This window comes from Pan paniscus, chromosome 10, assembly GCF_029289425.2.
Source record: "Pan paniscus chromosome 10, NHGRI_mPanPan1-v2.0_pri, whole genome shotgun sequence".
Taxonomy (NCBI): domain Eukaryota; kingdom Metazoa; phylum Chordata; class Mammalia; order Primates; family Hominidae; genus Pan; species Pan paniscus.
The window spans coordinates 2,287,992-2,309,313 of NC_073259.2; positions in this window are offsets into that span (position 1 = coordinate 2,287,992).

Below are 21,322 nucleotides of genomic sequence, written 5' to 3' on the forward strand. Positions count from 1 at the left end.
CGCCATCTCTATAAACATGAAAATATCTACACTGCCATCTCCATAAAGATGGAGGTATCTACTCTGCCATGTGTATAAACACGGAAATATCTACACCACTATCTGTGAAAACATGGGAATATCTACACCGCTATCTGTTTAAACATGGAAATATCTACATGGCCATCTGTGTATAGATGGAAATATCAACACCGCCATCTGTAGAAACATGGAAATATCTACACCGCTATCTCTATAAACATGGAAATATCTGCACTGCCATCTGTAAAAACATGGAAATACGTATACAGTCATCTGTATAAACATGGAAATATCTACAATGCCATCTGTATACACATGGAAATATCTACACAGCCATCTGTATAAACATGGAAATATCAACACTGCTATCTCTATAAACATGGAAATATCTACACCGCCATCTCTATAAACATGCAATTATCTACACTGCCATCTCCATAAACATGGAACTAACTACTCTGCCATCTGTATAAACATGGAAACATCTAAACCGCCATCTGTGTGAATAAGGAAATATCTACAATGACATCTGTACAAAAATATAAATATCTGCACCGCGAGCTGTATAAACATGGAAATATCTACATCGCTATCTGTATAAACGTGGAAATACCGACACCGCTGTCGGTATAAACATGGAAATATCTACAACGCCATCTATATAAACATGGAAATATCTACACCGCTATGTCTATAAACATGGAAATACCTACACCGCTATCCCAATAAACATGGAAATATCTACACCGCTATCTGTATAAACATGGAAATATCTACACTGCTATCTGTATAAACATTTAAATAACTACACCGCGATCTGTATAAACATGGAAATATCTACAACACGATCTGTATAAACATGGAAATATCTTCACCACGATCTGTATAAACATGGAAATATCTACACCGCTATCTGTAAAAACATGGTAATAACTACACCACCATCTATATAAACATGGAAATATCTACACCACCATCTGTATAAACATGGAAATATCTACAATGCCATCTGTAGAAAGATGGAAATATCTACACCGCAATCTGTGTAAACATGGAAATATCTACACCGATATCTGTAAAAACATGGAAATATCTACACCGCTATCTCTATAAACATGGAAATATCTACACCGCGATCTGTATAAACATGGAAATATCTACACCGCGATCTGTATAAACATGGAAATATCTACACCGCTATCTGTATAAACATGGAAATATCTACACAGCTATCACTATAAACATGGAAAATCTACACCGCCATCTGTATAAACATGGAAATACCTACAAAGTCATCTGTATAAACATGGAAATATCTACACAGCCATCTGTATAAACATGGAAATATCTACACAACCATCTGTATATACATGGAAATATCTACACCGCTATCTGTATAAACATGGAAATAACTACACCGCTATTAGTATAAACAAGGAAATATCTACACCGTGATCTGTATAAACATGGAAATATCTACACCGCTATCTCTATAAACATGGAAATATCTACACCCCTATCTGTATAAGCATGGAAATATCCACACCGCTATCTCTATAAACATGGAAAAATCAACACCGCTATCTCTATGAACATGGAAATATCTACACCGAAATCTCTATAAACATGGAAATATCTACACCACGATCAGAATAAACACGGAAATATCTGCACCGCTATCTGTATAAACATGGAAATATCTCCACTGCTATCTCTATAAACATCGAAATATCTACTCCGCCATCTGTATAAACATGGAAATACTTACAAAGTTATCTGTATAAACATGGAAATAACTACACCGCCATCTGTGTAACCATGGAAATATCTAAACAGCCATGTGTATATACATGGAAATAACTACACCGCTATCTATATAAACATGGAAATAACTACACCGCTATCTGTATAAACATGGAAATATCTACACCGCCATCTACATATCCATGGAAATATCTGCGCTGCCATCTGTATAAACATGGAAATATCTACACGGTCATCTGTGTATAGATGGAAATATCAACACCGTCATCTCTACAAACATGGAAATATCTGCACCGCTATTTGTATAAACATGAAAATATCTACACCGCTGTCTGTATAAACATGGAAATATCTACACCGCTATCTGTATAAACATGGAAATATCTACACCGCTATCTCTATAAACATGGAAATATCTACACCGTGATCTGTATAAACATGGAAATATTTACACCGCTATCTGTATAAGCATGGAAATTTCTAAACCGTTATCTGTATAAATATGGAAATAACTACACCGCTATCTCTATAAACATGGAAATATCTACACCACCATCTGTATAAACATGGAAATACCTATACAGTCATCTGTGTAAACATGGAAATATCTACACCACCATCTGTATAAACATGGAAATATCTTCAATGCCATCTGTATACACATGGAAATACCTACAGGGCAATCTGTGTATAGATGGAAACATCAACACCGTCATCTGTACAAACATGGAAATATCTACACTGCTATCTCAATAAACATGGAAATATCTACACTGCGGTCTGTATAAACATGGAAATACCTACACTGGTATCTGTATAAACATAGAAATATCAACACAATGATCTGTATAAACATGGAAATATCTACACCGCTATCTGTATAAACATGGAAATATCTGCACCGCTATCTCTATAAACATGGAAATATCTACAAAGACATCTGTATAAACATGGAAATACCTACACAGTCATGTGTAGGAACATTTAAATATCTACACTGCCATCTGTATAAACAAAGAAATATCTACAAAGCCCTCTGTATATATATGGAAGTATCTGCATAGGCATCCGTGTAAACATGGAAATATCTGCACCGCTATCTGTATAAACATGGAAATACCTACACCGCTGTCTCTATAAACATGGAAATATGTACACCGCTATGTGTATAAACATGGAAATATCTCCACTGCTCTCTGTATAAACATGGAAATATCTCCACCGTTATCTGTATAAACATGGAAATATCTACAGCGCCATCTCTAAAAACATTGAAATATCTACACTGCCATCTGTAAAAACATGGAAATAACTACACCGCCAACTGTATAAGCATGGAAATATCTACACCACCATCTGTATAAACATGGAAATACCTACAATACCATCTGTATACACATGGAAATATCTACACAGACATCTGTATAAATATGGAAATAACTACACGGCCATCTGTATAAACATGCAAATATCTACACTGCCATCTGTAGAAAGATGGAAATATCTACACCGCTATCTCTATAAATATGGAAATATCTACACCGCCATCTCTATAAACATGAAAATATCTACACTGCCATCTCCATAAAGATGGAGGTATCTACTCTGCCATGTGTATAAACACGGAAATATCTACACCACTATCTGTGAAAACATGGGAATATCTACACCGCTATCTGTTTAAACATGGAAATATCTACACGGCCATCTGTGTATAGATGGAAATATCAACACCGCCATCTGTAGAAACATGGAAATATCTACACCGCTATCTCTATAAACATGGAAATATCTGCACTGCCATCTGTAAAAACATGGAAATACGTATACAGTCATCTGTATAAACATGGAAATATCTACAATGCCATCTGTATACACATGGAAATATCTACACAGCCATCTGTATAAACATGGAAATATCAACACTGCTATCTCTATAAACATGGAAATATCTACACCGCCATCTCTATAAACATGCAATTATCTACACTGCCATCTCCATAAACATGGAACTAACTACTCTGCCATCTGTATAAACATGGAAACATCTAAACCGCCATCTGTGTGAATAAGGAAATATCTACAATGACATCTGTACAAAAATATAAATATCTGCACCGCGAGCTGTATAAACATGGAAATATCTACATCGCTATCTGTATAAACGTGGAAATACCGACACTGCTGTCGGTATAAACATGGAAATATCTACAACGCCATCTATATAAACATGGAAATATCTACACCGCTATGTCTATAAACATGGAAATACCTACACCGCTATCCCAATAAACATGGAAATATCTACACCGCTATCTGTATAAACATGGAAATATCTACACTGCTATCTGTATAAACATGGAAATATCTACACCGCGATCTGTATAAACATGGAAATATCTACAACACGATCTGTATAAACATGGAAATATCTTCAACACGATCTGTATAAACATGGAAATATCTACACCGCTATCTGTAAAAACATGGTAATATCTACACCACCATCTATATAAACATGGAAATATCTACACCACCATCTGTATAAACATGGAAATATCTACAATGCCATCTGTAGAAAGATGGAAATATCTACACCGCAATCTGTGTAAACATGGAAATATCTACACCGATATCTGTAAAAACATGGAAATATCTACACCGCGATCTGTATAAACATGGAAATATCTACACCGCGATCTGTATAAACATGGAAATATCTACACCGCGATCTGTATAAACATGGAAATATCTACACAGCTATCACTATAAACATGGAAAATCTACACCGCCATCTGTATAAACATGGAAATACCTACAAAGTCATCTGTATAAACATGGAAATATCTACACAGCCATCTGTATAAACATGGAAATATCTACACAACCATCTGTATATACATGGAAATATCTACACCGCTATCTGTATAAACATGGAAATAACTACACCGCTATTAGTATAAACAAGGAAATATCTACACCGTGATCTGTATAAACATGGAAATATCTACACCGCTATCTCTATAAACATGGAAATATCTACACCCCTATCTGTATAAGCATGGAAATATCCACACCGCTATCTCTATAAACATGGAAAAATCAACACCGCTATCTCTATGAACATGGAAATATCTACACCGAAATCTCTATAAACATGGAAATATCTACACCACGATCAGAATAAACACGGAAATATCTGCACCGCTATCTGTATAAACATGGAAATATCTCCACTGCTATCTCTATAAACATCGAAATATCTACTCCGCCATCTGTATAAACATGGAAATACTTACAAAGTTATCTGTATAAACATGGAAATAACTACACCGCCATCTGTGTAACCATGGAAATATCTAAACAGCCATGTGTATATACATGGAAATAACTACACCGCTATCTATATAAACATGGAAATAACTACACCGCTATCTGTATAAACATGGAAATATCTACACCGCCATCTACATATCCATGGAAATATCTGCGCTGCCATCTGTATAAACATGGAAATATCTACACGGTCATCTGTGTATAGATGGAAATATCAACACCGTCATCTCTACAAACATGGAAATATCTGCACCGCTATTTGTATAAACATGAAAATATCTACACCGCTGTCTGTATAAACATGGAAATATCTACACCGCTATCTGTATAAACATGGAAATATCTACACCGCTATCTCTATAAACATGGAAATATCTACACCGTGATCTGTATAAACATGGAAATATTTACACCGCTATCTGTATAAGCATGGAAATTTCTAAACCGTTATCTGTATAAATATGGAAATAACTACACCGCTATCTCTATAAACATGGAAATATCTACACCACCATCTGTATAAACATGGAAATACCTATACAGTCATCTGTGTAAACATGGAAATATCTACACCACCATCTGTATAAACATGGAAATATCTTCAATGCCATCTGTATACACATGGAAATACCTACAGGGCAATCTGTGTATAGATGGAAACATCAACACCGCCATCTGTACAAACATGGAAATATCTACACTGCTATCTCAATAAACATGGAAATATCTACACTGCGGTCTGTATAAACATGGAAATACCTACACTGGTATCTGTATAAACATAGAAATATCAACACAATGATCTGTATAAACATGGAAATATCTACACCGCTATCTGTATAAACATGGAAATATCTGCACCGCTATCTCTATAAACATGGAAATATCTACAAAGACATCTGTATAAACATGGAAATACCTACACAGTCATGTGTAGGAACATTTAAATATCTACACTGCCATCTGTATAAACAAAGAAATATCTACAAAGCCCTCTGTATATATATGGAAGTATCTGCATAGGCATCCGTGTAAACATGGAAATATCTGCACCGCTATCTGTATAAACATGGAAATACCTACACCGCTGTCTCTATAAACATGGAAATATGTACACCGCTATGTGTATAAACATGGAAATATCTCCACTGCTCTCTGTATAAACATGGAAATATCTCCACCGTTATCTGTATAAACATGGAAATATCTACAGCGCCATCTCTAAAAACATTGAAATATCTACACTGCCATCTGTAAAAACATGGAAATAACTACACCGCCAACTGTATAAGCATGGAAATATCTACACCACCATCTGTATAAACATGGAAATACCTACAATACCATCTGTATACACATGGAAATATCTACACAGACATCTGTATAAATATGGAAATAACTACACGGCCATCTGTATAAACATGCAAATATCTACACTGCCATCTGTAGAAAGATGGAAATATCTACACCGCTATCTCTATAAATATGGAAATATCTACACCGCCATCTCTATAAACATGAAAATATCTACACTGCCATCTCCATAAAGATGGAGGTATCTACTCTGCCATGTGTATAAACACGGAAATATCTACACCACTATCTGTGAAAACATGGGAATATCTACACCGCTATCTGTTTAAACATGGAAATATCTACACGGCCATCTGTGTATAGATGGAAATATCAACACCGCCATCTGTAGAAACATGGAAATATCTACACCGCTATCTCTATAAACATGGAAATATCTGCACTGCCATCTGTAAAAACATGGAAATACGTATACAGTCATCTGTATAAACATGGAAATATCTACAATGCCATCTGTATACACATGGAAATATCTACACAGCCATCTGTATAAACATGGAAATATCAACACTGCTATCTCTATAAACATGGAAATATCTACACCGCCATCTCTATAAACATGCAATTATCTACACTGCCATCTCCATAAACATGGAACTAACTACTCTGCCATCTGTATAAACATGGAAACATCTAAACCGCCATCTGTGTGAATAAGGAAATATCTACAATGACATCTGTACAAAAATATAAATATCTGCACCGCGAGCTGTATAAACATGGAAATATCTACATCGCTATCTGTATAAACGTGGAAATACCGACACCGCTGTCGGTATAAACATGGAAATATCTACAACGCCATCTATATAAACATGGAAATATCTACACCGCTATGTCTATAGACATGGAAATACCTACACCGCTATCCCAATAAACATGGAAATATCTACACCGCTATCTGTATAAACATGGAAATATCTACACTGCTATCTGTATAAACATGGAAATATCTACACCGCGATCTGTATAAACATGGAAATATCTACAACACGATCTGTATAAACATGGAAATATCTTCACCACGATCTGTATAAACATGGAAATATCTACACCGCTATCTGTAAAAACATGGTAATATCTACACCACCATCTATATAAACATGGAAATATCTACACCACCATCTGTATAAACATGGAAATATCTACAATGCCATCTGTAGAAAGATGGAAATATCTACACCGCAATCTGTGTAAACATGGAAATATCTACACCGATATCTGTAAAAACATGGAAATATCTACACCGCTATCTCTATAAACATGGAAATATCTACACCGCGATCTGTATAAACATGGAAATTTCTACACCGCGATCTGTATAAACATGGAAATATCTACACCGCTATCTGTATAAACATGGAAATATCTACACAGCTATCACTATAAACATGGAAAATCTACACCGCCATCTGTATAAACATGGAAATACCTACAAAGTCATCTGTATAAACATGGAAATATCTACACAGCCATCTGTATAAACATGGAAATATCTACACAACCATCTGTATATACATGGAAATATCTACACCGCTATCTGTATAAACATGGAAATAACTACACCGCTATTAGTATAAACAAGGAAATATCTACACCGTGATCTGTATAAACATGGAAATATCTACACCGCTATCTCTATAAACATGGAAATATCTACACCCCTATCTGTATAAGCATGGAAATATCCACACCGCTATCTCTATAAACATGGAAAAATCAACACCGCTATCTCTATGAACATGGAAATATCTACACCGAAATCTCTATAAACATGGAAATATCTACACCACGATCAGAATAAACACGGAAATATCTGCACCGCTATCTGTATAAACATGGAAATATCTCCACTGCTATCTCTATAAACATCGAAATATCTACTCCGCCATCTGTATAAACATGGAAATACTTACAAAGTTATCTGTATAAACATGGAAATAACTACACCGCCATCTGTGTAACCATGGAAATATCTAAACAGCCATGTGTATATACATGGAAATAACTACACCGCTATCTATATAAACATGGAAATAACTACACCGCTATCTGTATAAACATGGAAATATCTACACCGCCATCTACATATCCATGGAAATATCTGCGCTGCCATCTGTATAAACATGGAAATATCTACACGGTCATCTGTGTATAGATGGAAATATCAACACCGTCATCTCTACAAACATGGAAATATCTGCACCGCTATTTGTATAAACATGAAAATATCTACACCGCTGTCTGTATAAACATGGAAATATCTACACCGCTATCTGTATAAACATGGAAATATCTACACCGCTATCTCTATAAACATGGAAATATCTACACCGTGATCTGTATAAACATGGAAATATTTACACCGCTATCTGTATAAGCATGGAAATTTCTAAACCGTTATCTGTATAAATATGGAAATAACTACACCGCTATCTCTATAAACATGGAAATATCTACACCACCATCTGTATAAACATGGAAATACCTATACAGTCATCTGTGTAAACATGGAAATATCTACACCACCATCTGTATAAACATGGAAATATCTTCAATGCCATCTGTATACACATGGAAATACCTACAGGGCAATCTGTGTATAGATGGAAACATCAACACCGCCATCTGTACAAACATGGAAATATCTACACTGCTATCTCAATAAACATGGAAATATCTACACTGCGGTCTGTATAAACATGGAAATACCTACACTGGTATCTGTATAAACATAGAAATATCAACACAATGATCTGTATAAACATGGAAATATCTACACCGCTATCTGTATAAACATGGAAATATCTGCACCGCTATCTCTATAAACATGGAAATATCTACAAAGACATCTGTATAAACATGGAAATACCTACACAGTCATGTGTAGGAACATTTAAATATCTACACTGCCATCTGTATAAACAAAGAAATATCTACAAAGCCCTCTGTATATATATGGAAGTATCTGCATAGGCATCTGTGTAAACATGGAAATATCTGCACCGCTATCTGTATAAACATGGAAATACCTACACCGCTGTCTCTATAAACATGGAAATATGTACACCGCTATGTGTATAAACATGGAAATATCTCCACTGCTCTCTGTATAAACATGGAAATATCTCCACCGTTATCTGTATAAACATGGAAATATCTACAGCGCCATCTCTAAAAACATTGAAATATCTACACTGCCATCTGTAAAAACATGGAAATAACTACACCGCCAACTGTATAAGCATGGAAATATCTACACCACCATCTGTATAAACATGGAAATACCTACAATACCATCTGTATACACATGGAAATATCTACACAGACATCTGTATAAATATGGAAATAACTACACGGCCATCTGTATAAACATGCAAATATCTACACTGCCATCTGTAGAAAGATGGAAATATCTACACCGCTATCTCTATAAATATGGAAATATCTACACCGCCATCTCTATAAACATGAAAATATCTACACTGCCATCTCCATAAAGATGGAGGTATCTACTCTGCCATGTGTATAAACACGGAAATATCTACACCACTATCTGTGAAAACATGGGAATATCTACACCGCTATCTGTTTAAACATGGAAATATCTACACGGCCATCTGTGTATAGATGGAAATATCAACACCGCCATCTGTAGAAACATGGAAATATCTACACCGCTATCTCTATAAACATGGAAATATCTGCACTGCCATCTGTAAAAACATGGAAATACGTATACAGTCATCTGTATAAACATGGAAATATCTACAATGCCATCTGTATACACATGGAAATATCTACACAGCCATCTGTATAAACATGGAAATATCAACACTGCTATCTCTATAAACATGGAAATATCTACACCGCCATCTCTATAAACATGCAATTATCTACACTGCCATCTCCATAAACATGGAACTAACTACTCTGCCATCTGTATAAACATGGAAACATCTAAACCGCCATCTGTGTGAATAAGGAAATATCTACAATGACATCTGTACAAAAATATAAATATCTGCACCGCGAGCTGTATAAACATGGAAATATCTACATCGCTATCTGTATAAACGTGGAAATACCGACACCGCTGTCGGTATAAACATGGAAATATCTACAACGCCATCTATATAAACATGGAAATATCTACACCGCTATGTCTATAAACATGGAAATACCTACACCGCTATCCCAATAAACATGGAAATATCTACACCGCTATCTGTATAAACATGGAAATATCTACACTGCTATCTGTATAAACATTTAAATAACTACACCGCGATCTGTATAAACATGGAAATATCTACAACACGATCTGTATAAACATGGAAATATCTTCACCACGATCTGTATAAACATGGAAATATCTACACCGCTATCTGTAAAAACATGGTAATAACTACACCACCATCTATATAAACATGGAAATATCTACACCACCATCTGTATAAACATGGAAATATCTACAATGCCATCTGTAGAAAGATGGAAATATCTACACCGCAATCTGTGTAAACATGGAAATATCTACACCGATATCTGTAAAAACATGGAAATATCTACACCGCTATCTCTATAAACATGGAAATATCTACACCGCGATCTGTATAAACATGGAAATATCTACACCGCGATCTGTATAAACATGGAAATATCTACACCGCTATCTGTATAAACATGGAAATATCTACACAGCTATCACTATAAACATGGAAAATCTACACCGCCATCTGTATAAACATGGAAATACCTACAAAGTCATCTGTATAAACATGGAAATATCTACACAGCCATCTGTATAAACATGGAAATATCTACACAACCATCTGTATATACATGGAAATATCTACACCGCTATCTGTATAAACATGGAAATAACTACACCGCTATTAGTATAAACAAGGAAATATCTACACCGTGATCTGTATAAACATGGAAATATCTACACCGCTATCTCTATAAACATGGAAATATCTACACCCCTATCTGTATAAGCATGGAAATATCCACACCGCTATCTCTATAAACATGGAAAAATCAACACCGCTATCTCTATGAACATGGAAATATCTACACCGAAATCTCTATAAACATGGAAATATCTACACCACGATCAGAATAAACACGGAAATATCTGCACCGCTATCTGTATAAACATGGAAATATCTCCACTGCTATCTCTATAAACATCGAAATATCTACTCCGCCATCTGTATAAACATGGAAATACTTACAAAGTTATCTGTATAAACATGGAAATAACTACACCGCCATCTGTGTAACCATGGAAATATCTAAACAGCCATGTGTATATACATGGAAATAACTACACCGCTATCTATATAAACATGGAAATAACTACACCGCTATCTGTATAAACATGGAAATATCTACACCGCCATCTACATATCCATGGAAATATCTGCGCTGCCATCTGTATAAACATGGAAATATCTACACGGTCATCTGTGTATAGATGGAAATATCAACACCGTCATCTCTACAAACATGGAAATATCTGCACCGCTATTTGTATAAACATGAAAATATCTACACCGCTGTCTGTATAAACATGGAAATATCTACACCGCTATCTGTATAAACATGGAAATATCTACACCGCTATCTCTATAAACATGGAAATATCTACACCGTGATCTGTATAAACATGGAAATATTTACACCGCTATCTGTATAAGCATGGAAATTTCTAAACCGTTATCTGTATAAATATGGAAATAACTACACCGCTATCTCTATAAACATGGAAATATCTACACCACCATCTGTATAAACATGGAAATACCTATACAGTCATCTGTGTAAACATGGAAATATCTACACCACCATCTGTATAAACATGGAAATATCTTCAATGCCATCTGTATACACATGGAAATACCTACAGGGCAATCTGTGTATAGATGGAAACATCAACACCGCCATCTGTACAAACATGGAAATATCTACACTGCTATCTCAATAAACATGGAAATATCTACACTGCGGTCTGTATAAACATGGAAATACCTACACTGGTATCTGTATAAACATAGAAATATCAACACAATGATCTGTATAAACATGGAAATATCTACACCGCTATCTGTATAAACATGGAAATATCTGCACCGCTATCTGTATAAACATGGAAATATCTGCACCGCTATCTCTATAAACATGGAAATATCTACAAAGACATCTGTATAAACATGGAAATACCTACACAGTCATGTGTAGGAACATTTAAATATCTACACTGCCATCTGTATAAACAAAGAAATATCTACAAAGCCCTCTGTATATATATGGAAGTATCTGCATAGGTATCCGTGTAAACATGGAAATATCTGCACCGCTATCTGTATAAACATGGAAATACCTACACCGCTGTCTCTATAAACATGGAAATATGTACACCGCTATGTGTATAAACATGGAAATATCTCCACTGCTCTCTGTATAAACATGGAAATATCTCCACCGTTATCTGTATAAACATGGAAATATCTACAGCGCCATCTCTAAAAACATTGAAATATCTACACTGCCATCTGTAAAAACATGGAAATAACTACACCGCCAACTGTATAAGCATGGAAATATCTACACCACCATCTGTATAAACATGGAAATACCTACAATACCATCTGTATACACATGGAAATATCTACACAGACATCTGTATAAATATGGAAATAACTACACGGCCATCTGTATAAACATGCAAATATCTACACTGCCATCTGTAGAAAGATGGAAATATCTACACCGCTATCTCTATAAATATGGAAATATCTACACCGCCATCTCTATAAACATGAAAATATCTACACTGCCATCTCCATAAAGATGGAGGTATCTACTCTGCCATGTGTATAAACACGGAAATATCTACACCACTATCTGTGAAAACATGGGAATATCTACACCGCTATCTGTTTAAACATGGAAATATCTACACGGCCATCTGTGTATAGATGGAAATATCAACACCGCCATCTGTAGAAACATGGAAATATCTACACCGCTATCTCTATAAACATGGAAATATCTGCACTGCCATCTGTAAAAACATGGAAATACGTATACAGTCATCTGTATAAACATGGAAATATCTACAATGCCATCTGTATACACATGGAAATATCTACACAGCCATCTGTATACACATGGAAATATCAACACTGCTATCTCTATAAACATGGAAATATCTACACCGCCATCTCTATAAACATGCAATTATCTACACTGCCATCTCCATAAACATGGAACTAACTACTCTGCCATCTGTATAAACATGGAAACATCTAAACCGCCATCTGTGTGAATAAGGAAATATCTACAATGACATCTGTACAAAAATATAAATATCTGCACCGCGAGCTGTATAAACATGGAAATATCTACATCGCTATCTGTATAAACGTGGAAATACCGACACCGCTGTCGGTATAAACATGGAAATATCTACAACGCCATCTATATAAACATGGAAATATCTACACCGCTATGTCTATAAACATGGAAATACCTACACCGCTATCCCAATAAACATGGAAATATCTACACCGCTATCTGTATAAACATGGAAATATCTACACTGCTATCTGTATAAACATGGAAATATCTACACCGCGATCTGTATAAACATGGAAATATCTACAACACGATCTGTATAAACATGGAAATATCTTCACCACGATCTGTATAAACATGGAAATATCTACACCGCTATCTGTAAAAACATGGTAATATCTACACCACCATCTATATAAACATGGAAATATCTACACCACCATCTGTATAAACATGGAAATATCTACAATGCCATCTGTAGAAAGATAGAAATATCTACACCGCAATCTGTGTAAACATGGAAATATCTACACCGATATCTGTAAAAACATGGAAATATCTACACCGCTATCTCTATAAACATGGAAATATCTACACCGCGATCTGTATAAACATGGAAATATCTACACCGCGATCTGTATAAACTTGGAAATATCTACACCGCTATCTGTATAAACATGGAAATATCTACACAGCTATCACTATATACATGGAAAATCTACACCGCCATCTGTATAAACATGGAAATACCTACAAAGTCATCTGTATAAACATGGAAATATCTACACAGCCATCTGTATAAACATGGAAATATCTACACAACCATCTGTATATACATGGAAATATCTACACCGCTATCTGTATAAACATGGAAATAACTACACCGCTATTAGTATAAACAAGGAAATATCTACACCGTGATCTGTATAAACATGGAAATATCTACACCGCTATCTCTATAAGCATGGAAATATCTACACCCCTATCTGTATAAGCATGGAAATATCCACACCGCTATCTCTATAAACATGGAAAAATCAACACCGCTATCTCTATGAACATGGAAATATCTACACCGAAATCTCTATAAACATGGAAATATCTACACCACGATCAGAATAAACACGGAAATATCTGCACCGCTATCTGTATAAACATGGAAATATCTCCACTGCTATCTCTATAAACATCGAAATATCTACTCCGCCATCTGTATAAACATGGAAATACTTACAAAGTTATCTGTATAAACATGGAAATAACTACACCGCCATCTGTGTAACCATGGAAATATCTAAACAGCCATGTGTATATACATGGAAATAACTACACCGCTATCTATATAAACATGGAAATAACTACACCGCTATCTGTATAAACATGGAAATATCTACACCGCCATCTACATATCCATGGAAATATCTGCGCTGCCATCTGTATAAACATGGAAATATCTACACCGTCATCTGTGTATAGATGGAAATATCAACACCGTCATCTCTACAAACATGGAAATATCTGCACCGCTATTTGTATAAACATGAAAATATCTACACCGCTGTCTGTATAAACATGGAAATATCTACACCGCTATCTGTATAAACATGGAAATATCTACACCGCTATCTCTATAAACATGGAAATATCTACACCGTGATCTGTATAAACATGGAAATATTTACACCGCTATCTGTATAAGCATGGAAATTTCTAAACCGTTATCTGTATAAATATGGAAATAACTACACCGCTATCTCTATAAACATGGAAATACCTACACCACCATCTGTATAAACATGGAAATACCTATACAGTCATCTGTGTAAACATGGAAATATCTACACCACCATCTGTATAAACATGGAAATATCTTCAATGCCATCTGTATACACATGGAAATACCTACAGGGCAATCTGTGTATAGATGGAAACATCAACACCGCCATCTGTACAAACATGGAAATATCTACACTGCTATCTCAATAAACATGGAAATATCTACACTGCGGTCTGTATAAACATGGAAATACCTACACTGGTATCTGTATAAACATAGAAATATCAACACAATGATCTGTATAAACATGGAAATATCTACACCGCTATCTGTATAAACATGGAAATATCTGCACCGCTATCTCTATAAACATGGAAATATCTACAAAGACATCTGTATAAACATGGAAATACCTACACAGTCATGTGTAGGAACATTTAAATATCTACACTGCCATCTGTATAAACAAAGAAATATCTACAAAGCCCTCTGTATATATATGGAAGTATCTGCATAGGCATCCGTGTAAACATGGAAATATCTGCACCGCTATCTGTATAAACATGGAAATACCTACACCGCTGTCTCTATAAACATGGAAATATGTACACCGCTATGTGTATAAACATGGAAATATCTCCACTGCTCTCTGTATAAACATGGAAATATCTCCACCGTTATCTGTATAAACATGGAAATATCTACAGCGCCATCTCTAAAAACATTGAAATATCTACACTGCCATCTGTAAAAACATGGAAATAACTACACCGCCAACTGTATAAGCATGGAAATATCTACACCACCATCTGTATAAACATGGAAATACCTACAATACCATCTGTATACACATGGAAATATCTACACAGACATCTGTATAAATATGGAAATAACTACACGGCCATCTGTATAAACATGCAAATATCTACACTGCCATCTGTAGAAAGATGGAAATATCTACACCGCTATCTCTATAAATATGGAAATATCTACACCGCCATCTCTATAAACATGAAAATATCTACACTGCCATCTCCATAAAGATGGAGGTATCTACTCTGCCATGTGTATAAACACGGAAATATCTACACCACTATCTGTGAAAACATGGGAATATCTACACCGCTATCTGTTTAAACATGGAAATATCTACACGGCCATCTGTGTATAGATGGAAATATCAACACCGCCATCTGTAGAAAGATGGAAATATCTACACCGCTATCTCTATAAACATGGAAATATCTGCACTGCCATCTGTAAAAACATGGAAATACGTATACAGTCATCTGTATAAACATGGAAATATCTACAATGCCATCTGTATACACATGGAAATATCTACACAGCCATCTGTATAAACATGTAAATATCAACACTGCTATCTCTATAAACATGGAAATATCTACACCGCCATCTCTATAAACATGCAATTATCTACACTGCCATCTCCATAAACATGGAACTAACTACTCTGCCATCTGTATAAACATGGAAACATCTAAACCGCCATCTGTGTGAATAAGGAAATATCTACAATGACATCTGTACAAAAATATAAATATCTGCACCGCGAGCTGTATAAACATGGAAATATCTACATCGCTATCTGTATAAACGTGGAAATACCGACACCGCTGTCGGTATAAACATGGAAATATCTACAACGCCATCTATATAAACATGGAAATATCTACACCGCTATGTCTATAAACATGGAAATACCTACACCGCTATCCCAATAAACATGGAAATATCTACACCGCTATCTGTATAAACATGGAAATATCTACACTGCTATCTGTATAAACATGGAAATATCTACACCGCGATCTGTATAAACATGGAAATATCTACAACACGATCTGTATAAACATGGAAATATCTTCACCACGATCTGTATAAACATGGAAATATCTACACCGCTATCTGTAAAAACATGGTAATATCTACACCACCATCTATATAAACATGGAAATATCTACACCACCATCTGTATAAACATGGAAATATCTACAATGCCATCTGTAGAAAGATAGAAATATCTACACCGCAATCTGTGTAAACATGGAAATATCTACACCGATATCTGTAAAAACATGGAAATATCTACACCGCTATCTCTATAAACATGGAAATATCTACACCGCGATCTGTATAAACATGGAAATATCTACACCGCGATCTGTATAAACTTGGAAATATCTACACCGCTATCTGTATAAACATGGAAATATCTACACAGCTATCACTATAAACATGGAAAATCTACACCGCCATCTGTATAAACATGGAAATACCTACAAAGTCATCTGTATAAACATGGAAATATCTACACAGCCATCTGTATAAACATGGAAATATCTACACAACCATCTGTATATACATGGAAATATCTACACCGCTATCTGTATAAACATGGAAATAACTACACCGCTATTAGTATAAACAAGGAAATATCTACACCGTGATCTGTATAAACATGGAAATATCTACACCGCTATCTCTATAAACATGGAAATATCTACACCCCTATCTGTATAAGCATGGAAATATCCACACCGCTATCTCTATAAACATGGAAAAATCAACACCGCTATCTCTATGAACATGGAAATATCTACACCGAAATCTCTATAAACATGGAAATATCTACACCACGATCAGAATAAACACGGAAATATCTGCACCGCTATCTGTATAAACATGGAAATATCTCCACTGCTATCTCTATAAACATCGAAATATCTACTCCGCCATCTGTATAAACATGGAAATACTTACAAAGTTATCTGTATAAACATGGAAATAACTACACCGCCATCTGTGTAACCATGGAAATATCTAAACAGCCATGTGTATATACATGGAAATAACTACACCGCTATCTATATAAACATGGAAATAACTACACCGCTATCTGTATAAACATGGAAATATCTACACCGCCATCTACATATCCATGGAAATATCTGCGCTGCCATCTGTATAAACATGGAAATATCTACACGGTCATCTGTGTATAGATGGAAATATCAACACCGTCATCTCTACAAACATGGAAATATCTGCACCGCTATTTGTATAAACATGAAAATATCTACACCGCTGTCTGTATAAACATGGAAATATCTACACCGCTATCTGTATAAACATGGAAATATCTACACCGCTATCTCTATAAACATGGAAATATCTACACCGTGATCTGTATAAACATGGAAATATTTACACCGCTATCTGTATAAGCATGGAAATTTCTAAACCGTTATCTGTATAAATATGGAAATAACTACACCGCTATCTCTATAAACATGGAAATATCTACACCACCATCTGTATAAACATGGAAATACCTATACAGTCATCTGTGTAAACATGGAAATATCTACACCACCATCTGTATAAACATGGAAATATCTTCAATGCCATCTGTATACACATGGAAATACCTACAGGGCAATCTGTGTATAGATGGAAACATCAACACCGCCATCTGTACAAACATGGAAATATCTACACTGCTATCTCAATAAACATGGAAATATCTACACTGCGGTCTGTATAAACATGGAAATACCTACACTGGTATCTGTATAAACATAGAAATATCAACACAATGATCTGTATAAACATGGAAATATCTACACCGCTATCTGTATAAACATGGAAATATCTGCACCGCTATCTCTATAAACATGGAAATATCTACAAAGACATCTGTATAAACATGGAAATACCTACACAGTCATGTGTAGGAACATTTAAATATCTACACTGCCATCTGTATAAACAAAGAAATATCTACAAAGCCCTCTGTATATATATGGAAGTATCTGCATAGGCATCCGTGTAAACATGGAAATATCTGCACCGCTATCTGTATAAACATGGAAATACCTACACCGCTGTCTCTATAAACATGGAAATATGTACACCGCTATGTGTATAAACATGGAAATATCTCCACTGCTCTCTGTATAAACATGGAAATATCTCCACCGTTATCTGTATAAACATGGAAATATCTACAGCGCCATCTCTAAAAACATTGAAATATCTACACTGCCATCTGTAAAAACATGGAAATAACTACACCGCCAACTGTATAAGCATGGAAATATCTACACCACCATCTGTATAAACATGGAAATACCTACAATACCATCTGTATACACATGGAAATATCTACACAGACATCTGTATAAATATGGAAATAACTACACGGCCATCTGTATAAACATGCAAATATCTACACTGCCATCTGTAGAAAGATGGAAATATCTACACCGCTATCTCTATAAATATGGAAATATCTACACCGCCATCTCTATAAACATGAAAATATCTACACTGCCATCTCCATAAAGATGGAGGTATCTACTCTGCCATGTGTATAAACACGGAAATATCTACACCACTATCTGTGAAAACATGGGAATATCTACACCGCTATCTGTTTAAACATGGAAATATCTACACGGCCATCTGTGTATAGATGGAAATATCAACACCGCCATCTGTAGAAACATGGAAATATCTACACCGCTATCTCTATAAACATGGAAATATCTGCACTGCCATCTGTAAAAACATGGAAATACGTATACAGTCATCTGTATAAACATGGAAATATCTACAATGCCATCTGTATACACATGGAAATATCTACACAGCCATCTGTATACACATGGAAATATCAACACTGCTATCTCTATAAACATGGAAATATCTACACCGCCATCTCTATAAACATGCAATTATCTACACTGCCATCTCCATAAACATGGAACTAACTACTCTGCCATCTGTATAAACATGGAAACATCTAAACCGCCATCTGTGTGAATAAGGAAATATCTACAATGACATCTGTACAAAAATATAAATATCTGCACCGCGAGCTGTATAAACATGGAAATATCTACATCGCTATCTGTATAAACGTGGAAATACCGACACCGCTGTCGGTATAAACATGGAAATATCTACAACGCCATCTATATAAACATGGAAATATCTACACCGCTATGTCTATAAACATGGAAATACCTACACCGCTATCCCAATAAACATGGAAATATCTACACCGCTATCTGTATAAACATGGAAATATCTACGCTGCTATCTGTATAAACATGGAAATATCTACACCGCGATCTGTATAAACATGGAAATATCTACAACACGATCTGTATAAACATGGAAATATCTTCACCACGATCTGTATAAACATGGAAATATCTACACCGCTATCTGTAAAAACATGGTAATATCTACACCACCATCTATATAAACATGGAAATATCTACACCACCATCTGTATAAACATGGAAATATCTACAATGCCATCTGTAGAAAGATAGAAATATCTACACCGCAATCTGTGTAAACATGGAAATATCTACACCGATATCTGTAAAAACATGGAAATATCTACACCGCTATCTCTATAAACATGGAAATATCTACACCGCGATCTGTATAAACATGGAAATATCTACACCGCGATCTGTATAAACTTGGAAATATCTACACCGCTATCTGTATAAACATGGAAATATCTACACAGCTATCACTATAAACATTGAAAATCTACACCGCCATCTGTATAAACATGGAAATACCTACAAAGTCATCTGTATAAACATGGAAATATCTACACAGCCATCTGTATAAACA